This window comes from Crinia signifera, chromosome 2 (genome assembly GCF_055691185.1).
Source record: "Crinia signifera chromosome 2, ASM5569118v1, whole genome shotgun sequence".
Taxonomy (NCBI): domain Eukaryota; kingdom Metazoa; phylum Chordata; class Amphibia; order Anura; family Myobatrachidae; genus Crinia; species Crinia signifera.
The window spans coordinates 222097959-222110378 of record NC_139218.1 but is presented as its reverse complement, the minus strand read 5'-3'; the positions used below and the strand labels follow the sequence as shown (position 1 = coordinate 222110378).

The 12420-nt window shown below is 44.7% G+C and overlaps 1 protein-coding gene across 3 annotated transcripts in view; it reads left to right on the top strand.

Annotated features, from left to right (window-relative positions):
- The first annotated feature begins 708 nt into the window (after window positions 1–708).
- The window catches only part of LOC146060517 (CYFIP-related Rac1 interactor A-like), a 63522-nt gene continuing 51810 nt past the window's right edge, over window positions 709–12420 (top strand). For 2 of the 3 annotated variants that reach the window (XM_083173794.1, XM_083173793.1), the window contains exon 1: window positions 710–862. The gene's annotated coding sequence lies outside the window, so the exon portion shown is untranslated. Of the gene's footprint in view, window positions 863–12420 lie in introns of all 3 variants that reach the window. The other variant, XM_083173792.1, reaches the window with a different exon arrangement.

The following is a 12420-nucleotide window of genomic DNA, read 5'->3' as shown; positions in this document are numbered from 1 at the left end:
GGGTCTGAGGCAGGGCATGCCCTGGCAATTTCCCGTGTTCGATTTCCCGGGTCCTATCCGGTATTCTGGTGTAAAAGTGGTATTACAGTATTAAACATTGAACAGTATTAATATGTGCTATTCAGAGAAATTAATATGCAACTATCAATGTTAATTTGAGTGTAACATATTAATGGCAGGATGCATCAAGCATCACATTTTGCATGCTCTATATCGCACCACCCACCACATGAATATTGGCTTTTACTATGCATGAAGAAATTCCCAAAGGTCAGCTCTTGCGGTAAGTGGGATGATTGAACTTCCAAGTTCAGGGGGCAGTGCGCCAAAAGCCATCTAAAGATGCCTTTGCCCACCACATCCAAGCATGCTTGTATATATGCAGAATGCAGCCAAACCTGCTGCAAAAGCTGCATTTTCTGAGATTTGGCTGCATTTTTAAGCTTCCTGCATCCGACCCTTTGAATTATGATCTGCGGTTTATACCAGGTGAGCATATTTTTGCAGGTAATATTAAGGTAAGAGGGTCCAATTGCAGTTTCAGATTAGTGATGGGCAGTATTTATGTCTTTAGCTAGCACTAGTATTTAATATACTGGGAGGTGATGGTGTGCTGCATGGAACTAGGAAAGTCGAGGTTCAGTGCATGGGTGTAATATACAAGGTCTCTCAGCATTCAGGCAGTTAATCTGCCCATGTAGACGTCACAGTTGGTCTGGGGGAGGGTGTCTGCTTTTGTGATGTATTCTGCACAGTTAGCAGCTGCAGGACTCTTGGTACAGAGGCATACACATACACACACAGCTACACTGTGCTGCTGCTGACTCTCCAATCCTCACACGCTCCTGCAGCCGGCTGTGCGGTGAGTGCTGTGTGTGACACTGTGTGGGGGAGAAAAGGATCCTGGTTAGATCTGTGTGTATTCGTGTGCATGTTTTATAGCTATGTGTGTAATTATATATCCCATAAGCACTTGTGTAATTTCTATGGAAATGTACATGTGTCTAGGATGTGCGTTTGAAGATGCAGAAAGATAAAGACATAGTAGGACTGCAGAGGACAGGGCTACACACTACATGTTTTGCACAATGTACCATGTACATATGCACCAATAGGAGGACCTTACTGATGTAAGATCATTTTATTCAAATATATGTGTGTATATGAATAATATCCATGTGCAAGATATGCATACCCCTGCATATCCTTCTGTCTGTACAACGGTGTATCCATGACTGTATGGGTATGATAAAATGTGTCCATTTAGTATAGTGCCATATCAACTGTAAGGTGCATATACCAAGGACCAAGGTATATTTCTATATAGAAAACAATGTTATTTTACAATCCTGGATTTCATTGTGTATGTATTGCCTGACATAATGTCTACACTGCAGGATGTAGTTACCATAGGAAACATGAATCTGTGGATGCAGTATTTGTGAAGCACTGTTTCTAGATATTAGATGGGAATGCCAAGGGCCTGCAGTGCTCTCTCCGTCTTGTGATGTCTGTCTATGCCTCCTCTCCTTTTTCCCTCCATTTTTCTCTCCACTTCTCCTGCCGCACTGTGCCTCTCCCCCTCCTTAGGGCTGTTTCACACAGTACGGTTCCTGCCGCACGGTGAAATCCCGTACGGTCAGGGAGCCGCGCCGCACTCAGAATTTTATAATGGCAGGGATGGCCACAGCCCGGCAGCCGTCCCTTCCAGTGGGGGGATCCGGCTGCAGCCGTGCGGCCGGGCCGTGGCCGTCCCGTGTGAATGGACACAATAGTGTCCATTCACAACTGCTGAGTGCGGCACGGCTCCCTGGCCGTACGGGATTTCACCGTGCGGCAGGAACCGTACTGTGTGAAACAGCCCTAACAGTCCTCTTTCCCCCTAGTGATGCTGGATAATGGATTCGTACTGTGTTAGGAGATACAGCTGATTCAAGGGGAGAGGCAGCAGAGAGGAGGTTGGGAGCTGGCTGCAGCTCAGTGCAGTGGTACATGGAGTGGAGTGACCCTCAAATGCTCAGCAGAAGTGATGCTTAAGCACGTAGATCTAACACATCATATGATGATGGAACAAAGAAAATGAAGAACATGTTTTATAACATTAGTGTTTTAAGGAAGCTGAAGTAAACTACTTCCATATAAACATGATATAATGCATTACATGTACAATGTACAGCTGTGCATACCAGTGTGCATTTAACAGCAGAGCCATCACACTAAATTGTATATTAAAAAAAAAAATATATATATATATATATATATATATATATATATATATATATATCTGTCTCCTAAGCTGGAATATGATATGTCCATTGGATGCTCAGCAGTATGTGCCATTTGCAGGGAAGCCTTACATGTGCAATCTTTATGAATGTATATAATGTTTTATTATAGAGAAATAACACAACCCTTAAAGCTGAGGAGTATAGCCCTCTGTTTGTAATGCCACAGACACACAACTGTAACTAGACTGACACACTCACATTATATATTGTAGCTCCATTCAAACAGACAAAAGGATTCTACAATCTAGCATAATGAGAAAGCAATCCATGTAGTAGCCATTGGCTAACACTCACTAGGCTAGCTGCATGGCTATTTTCTTTGCCAGCCTAGATCATTGCAATCCATGCACAGTTTAGTTATAGGTTTGTGGTGTGCAGTGCCGGATCATATGAGTGGTTGGCCCAGGTGCAAAACTACATTTTTGGGCCCTCCTCTTCCACTCCAACCCAACTCACAATATGCCACTCAGCAGTGGGTGGCAGAAGTGGGCCCCTAAGTCTTCAGGGGCCCCGGTGCAATGCACCTGCTGCACCAATGGTAGTTCCAACACCACTGGTGTGATTGGTCTTTAGTCTGCTCAGGCTGCAGCAATCTTCTAGGGCCTGCGTAACATATACTGTACATACAGATACAGATGTTTCCACATGGAACAGAGTTTCACGAGGGGCTCAAAGCTGTCCCATCAAAATTCTCCCTTCTTTAGTATGTGATTGTTTATAATGGGCTAATACAGTGTAGATCTTATGTGTCTGGCACCTGCCTAGACTTCGCACTGTCAGGAACTGTGGGGAACGTGACATTGCCTAGGCAGGAAGTAATGCTGCATCTTTTAAAATATAGAAAGTGGGGTATATTTATTTATTAGCAGTTTCTTATATTACGCAGCGCTTTACAGAGAATATTTGAACATTCACATAAATCACTGCCCCAGTGGAGCTGACAATCTATATTCCTTACCACATGTACACACACACACACACACACACAGGTTGATTTTGTTGGGAGCCAATTAGCCTACCAATATATTTTTGGATTGTGGGAGGAAACCGGAGTACCCGGAGGAAACCCATGCAAGTACGGGGAGAATATACAAACTCCGCTCAGTTAGGGCCATGGTGGGAATCAAACCCATGACCTCAGTGCTGTGAGGCAGTACAGGTTGAGTATCCCGTATCCAAAATGCTCGGGACCAGGAGAAATTTGGATAACGGATTATTCCGTATTTCGGAATATTTTAATATTTCAATGATGTATTTTGAAGTATCTTGCATTTATGCTGTATAAACACATAATATACACACAAATATATTTTATTACCACATAAAATACACACAAACATATTTTAATTGTTCAAAAAACAAGGTTTCAAAACGTGAAACAAAATTTGTGTACTATCTCAGCACTGAATTTGAATGCCAAGCAATCATTGTCTTGCACATATATAGTGCCAGTTACATATCATGTCCCCAGTGATGCTGTTACATATGTCCCCAGTGAGTTTTTAGCAAAAAAAATAATTTTTTTCACTTTCTGGAATGTCCGTATTTCGGAATAATTCGGATAACGGATATTCGGATACGGGATACTCGACCTGTAATGCTAACCATTACACCATCCATAGTCGGTGATGTAGGGGAGATCGGTGACAAGTAGTAATGAGATTTGAGTTCATCCAGTCCTTAAGTCTTCCAGTATAGAGTATAATGGATATGGGGATATGACATGGTTACATTTAAGCAGAACCAGTTAAAATATCCCCAAATAAGTTATCACAGGAGGAGTTTAGATATATAAGAGAAACATAAATATTTGTTAACGACAATAATACTCTATGGGCCAAATTTGTGAAAAAATCCCCCCCCCCGAGGTTGTATGAAGGGAAGTATTGGAGCATGCGCAATCACTTTGCGTCTGACAGACAAAGTGTAGGTCAACGCCAAAAAGGGGGATTTATTTATATTTTTGTTTTTTATACTATACCATCCACATGGATGCATGGTGTGGCCAGCGAAGCAAGCCATATTAGGGAATGGAGTACACTAATTGAGGGTCCATGTGCATTGGACACCAAACAAAAATGTGAACAAAAAAAAAGGTTTTGTCAGTGTGCATGTTGGCATTTTGCTGTTGACCTAGACATTGCCTGTGAGCTACACCACACCCCACTCAGACGCTTTGTCCCAGCGTAACAAGTTTAATAAATATATATAAATTTTATGCATGGAGATTTGGCATGTTCCCAAACAATGTAAAACACTACCAAGGCTTTACATTTCACCTATTGTTACCTCCAACATTAATTATGTAATTGGAATTATTTAAACTAATCCATTTACTGCTGTCCATACACAGAAAATAAGATTGGCAAACAGTCCTCTGTAATTACCGTATACTGTAATTAAACACTGCTTGTCTGTAAGTGGTACACACTATAACAGTGGTTCCCAAACTTTTTTGAGTCACGGTACCCTTGAGCATCAAAAAATTTCACGGCGCCCCTAGTCTGAATGTTAATTATTGATACATTTAGAAAAAATAGATTAAATTAAGTAAATTGTGTTTATATGTCGTCCTTAGGGTCAGTTACATGGTAAGAGACAGGATTTGCTACTTGTTTGTCCATGTTATCATTGATAGCACTGATTTCGCCTGTGATATTGATCATAAAAAATTTTCATTGGTCCTGGGCCACCAACTTAGGGCACCCCTGCAAGTGTCCTAAGGCACCCCAGGGCGCCACGGTACACAGTTTGTGAACCACTGTACTATACAATTTGATACACCTCCGATATTGTTAACAATATCCTATGCTTTGTCCCTGCATGTGATAATTGATAGTACATCCATGCAATTATTGCATTGCAGATTGGGCCGATATAGTTACATCATATCCGCAACCGAGGATGCGGAAGCTGATAAACCAGACCCTGGAGTATGTTCAAATGGAAATCTAAATTGCAGTATAAAAATAAAGCTGTTTAGCATATGTGGGCTACATGCAGAAGCAGACAGTATTTACCCTGCACAGAAACAATATAAATGCATTTCCTCCAATTTTTTTCTTTACTAAAACTATCCCTATAGTCATATAAGATTAAAACAAAATACCCTAGCTATAGAAATAAACACTAATATTAGCATCACCATCATGCAGTAGCAGATAAGGATAGGAAAACAGTTAGATAATCTATACAAGATATAACTAAGTAGATACAGATTAGAGTTATGCTGCCAAACACACTGAAGTATTACAATTCAGCCAGTATGTGTGGCCCAAAAATGACAGAAAGATCCCATGGTACTCCAAACAATTGATTGGTTCATTATTGGATATTGGAATGGAAGAAGACCCCTATGGGCTTATACTAGCATTCATTGCCTAACCCTGGGGTAGCCAACCCTAGTCCTCAAGAGCTACCAACAGTGCATGTTTTGCAGGTCTCCTCACAGAATCACAAGTGAGCTAATTAGCTTCATCTGTGTATCTTTTTAAATTTGTCAGTGATTAATGAGTGCAGCTGTGCAGCAGCTAGGTTGTCTGGAAAATGTGAACTGTTGGTAGCTCTAGAGGGCTAGGGTTGGCTACCACTGGCCTAACCGCACTAAAAGGTACAATAACACTGGAATAGATTCAACCACTTATGTTCAATGACTAGATCTTGCCAATGTGGATGTGGAGGTGTAATACATTGATTAAGTCACTTAAAAAAAAAAGAGGTATTGCCTGACTGCTGCTGTCTTTATTGCCTAAACTGTTGAGTATTCTGAGAGTTTATTATATCCTAAGTTTTACCCATCTACATGGATCCGTACCAATTCATCCTCCATCTGTTCACCCTTTCCCCTTAGTATGTAAGCTCTTATGTGGCGTCTTAGAATTAAAAGATAATAGATTTACACAAACCATGCAGCTGTACATCCATGCCATTATGTCTGGCTAAGATCTTTATCATCTGTAAGCTGCGTTCAAGAAAAAGAAAACCCCAAAGAACAACAGAATTCAAAAAAAAAAATTTGTTTTTTTATCTGACTATCCTTAATTTCATATACATAAATATCTTTATTTTGAAAGGCAAATGAATGCAAGTTGTGACTCTATCAAGGGTTATATTCCACACTTTATTGAGAATAATATGGTTGGACATTCCTTTTCGATGCAATTAGAATCCCAGCGGTCGGAATCCCAGCGTTCAAAATCCCGACACCGGAATACAGACCACTTTCTCCCTCTAAGGGTGCTCACGACACCATAGAGGCAGAATACATTAGTGTGCCGAGCGCAGCGAGGCACCGGGCGCTGAGAGCCCGCAAGGGGGGCAATCCACGTCGCCCCCCCCTTTGTCGGGATTTCGGCCTCGGGATTTTGAACCCCGGGAATCCGACCACCGGGATTTAGTACCAATCCCATTTGTGAATGTTATACCCATGTGTATGTGTTATTTCTAATTTCCCAAAATGGCATATTAGAGCTAATATTTCTTGCGAGCATCTATATTGTATGTCCTTATTTTATGTTTTCCTTGTTTGTTTGTTTGTTTTTTTTTACTATATGCCACTGCAAAGCACTGTGGTGCCCACAAATCATTGCTAATAACAATAATAATGAATTGTAACCGTAAGTGAACAGCACACTTTTCTCCAGGAGATCTCTAATGAAGGTCCAAGGAGAAAGTGTGTGGATCGTGACATTCGCTTCATCCTTCCCCTGCTGCACAGTGACATAGTACACAGTACTAGTCCTTACACAAATAGTACAATGATGAGGAGATTTACATCATGAAGTGATCCAGGAGGGTGTGTATAGCAGCGCACAAATTTTGAAAATAAATGAAAAAAAGTTAGATTGTATGTTCGGTACTTGTTTCCTAGCACGGCCACAATCTTGGGCATCGTGTACCTTTAAGTTAAGGTACACGATGCCCACGATGGACCCGATTTCCTTTGAAATCAGGTCCATTTTGCCGGCAAAGGAAAAATCGCGGGCATCGCGTCGGTCGGGACCATTAACATTGGCCCCGACGCGACCGACACGATGCCCCCGATTTCCCCATAGGCTTCAATGTTAAAATAATTTTTAACATTGAAATCGGGAGCATCGCGTCGGTCTTGTGCCATTATAATGGCACAAGATGAGATGGACTTGATTAAGTCCATCTCACATAGTAAAAAATGTGAAATAGGTGCAATATGACCCATTTCACATTATATATGGCCCCGTCATCACCCCACGATTGACGCCAACCCGAAGCGTGGCAAACGCAGCGAGCCCGCGAGGGGCGGCGGTGCGCGTCCTCCGACCTTTTCATTCCCCTACTATCCACGTCGGCGTGGAGTTGAGAATATAAAATGTGGCGAGCGCAGCAAGCCACTGTGCCCGAAGCGTGGCGAGCGCACGCGTATACCTGTGAAGTTATACACGGCCCCTCGCGGGGTTCGCTGCGCTCGCCACACTTTATATTCTTAACTCCACGCCGACGTGGATAGTAGGGGAATGAAAAGGTCGGAGGACGCGCACCGCCGCCACGCTTCGGGTGGCGTCAATCGTGGGGTGGGGTTTACGGTGTTAAATTTGGGGGTCTAGGGAATATTTTACATTGAATCCAATGTAAAATCGGGTCCCAGGGGACCCTATTCACATTTGATTAAATTAAAAAATCACGTCGGTCGCATCGCATGCGACCAAATCGCATGTGATGCGACCGACGCGATTTTTCCGACACGACCACCCCGATGGAAATCGGTGTGGCCGTACTAGGAAACAAGTACCGTATGTTCTTTAACCAAGATTTTAATAACACATAATAAGTTTTAAAAAAATGATGCGCATATAGCATATAAAAGCAATAAAACAATATATGGGCACCACAATAATTTGCTCGGTGCTACCAGAGAGTCCGTTCCTATTGTACCCCTGGGAGTAGATGATTTGAGTAGAGATAGTTACCACCCTTAATAGGGTATGTGAGTCCTCCAACAGTCCTCCGTACGGTCGGTCCAAGATGGCATAAATTACCGATTACCACAGGATAGTTGGTAAGTCCAGTACACAATTCTGTGGGTATGGGGACTTCTGTGGAGAATTGTTGTAGTAAATGCAAATGAGGGTGGTGTAAAGTTCTCTTTTTAGAAATGAGTATATCCCAGAAGATGGTTTAGACTTCAATCCGGTATAAATGGGCAGAATGGGGGTGTCCAAGCAGCTCCCTGACATGTTTCGCCACTCAAGGTGGCTTTAGCAACCCACCTTTGCTAAGTCTTAAAACTAGATAAAGAAAACAAAATAAACCAGATATCACACACAGGAAATATTTATATATATATATATATATATAAAAATAGGCGTCACTCCGGGGCTGCAAAACAGTGAATTTACTGTGAAATGGCCATATATATATATGTACAAAACAGGTAGGCAGCGGGCTTGAAAATGGTAATAAATGCCGAAACGTTGCCAGACCATGGTGTCTGTACTTTTCTGTTCTAAAGAAGTCCTGTGAGTGCTGCTGCCTACCGATTTCGTATATGCTGTGCGGGAGCACATGAGAAGGCACCCAGGCATTTACAGTGGATTGTTATACACCAGGAGTGCCTATACAAACTGTCCATATATATATATTTATATATATTCATTTATTGATTATATTTATTGATGTATTTATTTAATGATCAAAGTGATGCAATATTCAATTTCTGTATTGGAAAAAGTATGTGTTTCTAGGATGCCAGTAACTGACGTGACCTCCCCTTGAGCAGCAATTACTCCAGCAATGTGTTATAATATTGTGGATAAAGAACATAAAGCATAAAGGGGCTGATTCAGAATGACTCATAGGGGGCCAAATTCGGACCCTACCCTGATATTTGGGGTTTGCGCATATGCTTTCATGTGCATGTTTAAACCCTGGGATCAAGAGTTTCTCTGGGCCATCCCCCCGAGTACACATCCCCCCCGCATGCTGGTGGGGGGGCTGGGGCAGAGCTTACCTGTTTTCAAGACTGCAAACAGGTCCAAATCAGGCACAAAGTTTCCTCTTCATCTATTTTGGTAGTTTTGTCTTTCATAATTTTGTTATTGAAATTTTTGCAGTACTATTGTATGAAAAAAAAAGGAAGGGCAAAGAAAAACACGAGGGCAGCTTGAGTTCTACCCTGGCCTGTATATACAGAAATAGTAAAGTCATTCTGAGCAACAATGCTTCTAGGATTGATCCTGAATTGGTAGGATGTGGCACCATCAGTTACATACCCACATTCATGCAGATCAGGACAGTGTCTATAATGCTGTTGGTAAAACAAGATAAATAGCGGTTGGCAGGGGTATGGGTCATTGGGTCGACCACTGAAGGTCAACACAGACAAATAGTTGATACAAGCATTAGGTTGACATTGGGAAGTTCGACAGTGAAAAGGTTGACATGAATTTTTCATGTTTTGACATCAGTGCACCACGTCCTCGCATGGCTCGATGGGCTCAACCATGCTTCATGCCTGGTGTCTCGCTATGCTCAGCACACTATTATATTCTCTCTCCACGCCGTAGTGGATTGTAGGGCATGAAATACCGCTTGTCGGCATATGTCAGCCACGCTACCTACACCCCTACATGCCCTATATCCAGGCAGGGCCGGAGTAAGTCTTCAGGGGGCCCTGGGGACTTTAGACAGGGCGGACCTCTTCCTCTTGTCATTACTGGCCGCAAACTGCACAGGAGAATATTATACTGTTAAAACACAGAGTAAAGGCAGTATAAACTTAAAGTCCATAGAGTCGCTAAAATAGTGAAATTCGCAGCTTTGCGGGTCATCTAAATGCTGACTGCACGAACACCCACCCCCTCTCATGCCGATCCCCCCCCACGCATGCGAATGGATGTTTAGCATAAGCACCCATTCGCAGCCTTGCGTGCAGGGTCAAAATCATTCAATGATTTTACAAGCATTCACTCTGGTGTCTTAGATCTACAGGTCCCTGCACGGGAAGTAGACGTGCAACTGAAATCTGTTGATGTCTGCTGCCCACCCCCTGCACCCACGTCACTGGCGAATTTCCATGGGAACGGCCAGCGTATCATGGGAACACCCATGACACGCTGGGCATTCCCATGGACGCAAGCACGGTCCACCGCCCCACGTCCCCCATCCGCACTGCTATGTGTGAACCGGCCGGTGAATAATCAATTCCCAACCCCCACTTGCACAATGCGGCTGCACATGCGTATAAAAGTTTTTGCGCATGAACGAAACATTGCTCCCCGTGCGAACGTGCAGGGGAGCGATCAAACTTGAATAAGGGCCAATATGTGCACATATCTGGGACACAGCAGGTGCAGAGAGGTGCTCTGCAAGGCCCACATGCTGTGTTTGGCTGGAGCTTAATGGTGTAAAGCTGAGGATAGCCACCTCCATGCAGACGTAGGGGTAGACCACACCCCTGCTTCAAGCATATGGTTGTACAGAGATTTGTACATTTAGGGTTGTTGTCTTGCTGCAAAAATCCATCTAATGCGTAGCTCCAGTGGCGTAACTATAGAGGGTGCAGGGGATGCAGCTGCTATGGGGCCCGGTGGCTGGGGGGGCCCGAGGCCCCAGCAGGCAGTCCCCTGCACCCTTTTTATTTATTTATAAAAGCGCTACTGTAGCGGGCAATGTCTATATCCATGTCGCGTGCCCCCTTTCAGGCTCTGCAGGGTTGGTGTGCAGCAGCAGGAGACCCAACGCTGCTGCCGCTGCCAAAAGGGAGCAGGAGACCCGGAGCCTACACCAGCGGGGACCTGTGATGACGAATTGGAGGAGGAAACCACTCAAACCCGTCACCCAGCGCTGGTGGGCGGGGAAACCAGTGGAAGGAAGGAACAAGGCTCCCGAGTCCCAGCTCCGGTGGGCGGGGAACCCGGGGCCAGGAGGATCGTAAGAAAAGCACCCAGCGCCGGTGGCCGGGGAACCCGGGGTCAGGAGGAAGAAACAAGGCACCCGGTGCCAGTGTGTGGGGGACCTGGCCTCTGGAGAAATGAACCCGGTGGGAGGAAGGAACAAGGCTCCCAGCTCCGGTGGACGGGGAACCAGGGGTCAGGAGGACCAAAAAAAGCAACCAGTGCTGGTGGCTAGGAAACCCGGGATCGGGAGGAGGGAACAAGGAAGGCACCCACCACCGGTGTGTAGGAGACCTGGCCTCGGGAGGAAGCAACAAGGCACCCAGCTTCGGGAGGAGGCAATACATCACACGGCGCTGGTGAGCAGGGGACTGGGTCCTTCTGGGAGGAGAGAGAGGAAGAGACCCAGCTGCCACTGTCAGGTGTATACAGGTACTTCGTTTGTAATAAGGGGGCACAGTCCCTGTTTCCCTCTCACAACCCTTTCAAACCCCTACTCTCTCTCCTCCCCCTTCTTCATTTCCCCCTGTCCCTCCCTCTCCTCTCCCCCTTTACCACCACTCCTTTCTCCCTTCTCCATGTCCTTTCCCATCTCCCCCCCCCTCTCCTCCTATCCCACCCTCCCCCTCTCCTCCTATCCCCCCTCTCTCTTCCCCCTCCCTATCCTCTCTTTAGCCCCATACACACGGAGCGATTTAAGCTCATATTGCCAGGGATATGGTTGCTCAGCGTGTACAGGGCAGCGGTCGTCCTGTAGTGGTTGACCAGCGCCTTTCACGTTCAAAGTGTCTCCTTTGTCGCTGATGAAAATGGGACACGGCAATTTGGTCGCTGAGCAATATTAAGTCAAGATCGCTCAGTGACCAAATCGCTCAGTATGTACGGAGCTTTTCTCTATTGCCCTGCTCTCCGCCCTCTCTTTCTCCTTATCTCTCTCTCCTTCCCACCTTTTTCCTCTCTCTCTCTGATGGTCTCTGCCCTGACACCCTCTATCACTTTTCCTGTCTCCCCCTTGTTCTCCCTTACGCCCCCTCTGCCACTTTTTCACCCTGTCACTCTTTTTTCGCTGTGGTGGGATGCCCTAAACCGAAAATGCTGTAAACCCCCGTTATCAGGGTTTTTACCACATTTTCGTATGCTCTAAAGCCTCTTAGTTGGGGCAGACACCCTCATTCTCTTACCTCTTTCTCTCTCCCTCTGTCTCTGACATTCTGTCTCTTACTCCTACTCACACCCTTACCCTTACCTCCCTCTCGCGCTAC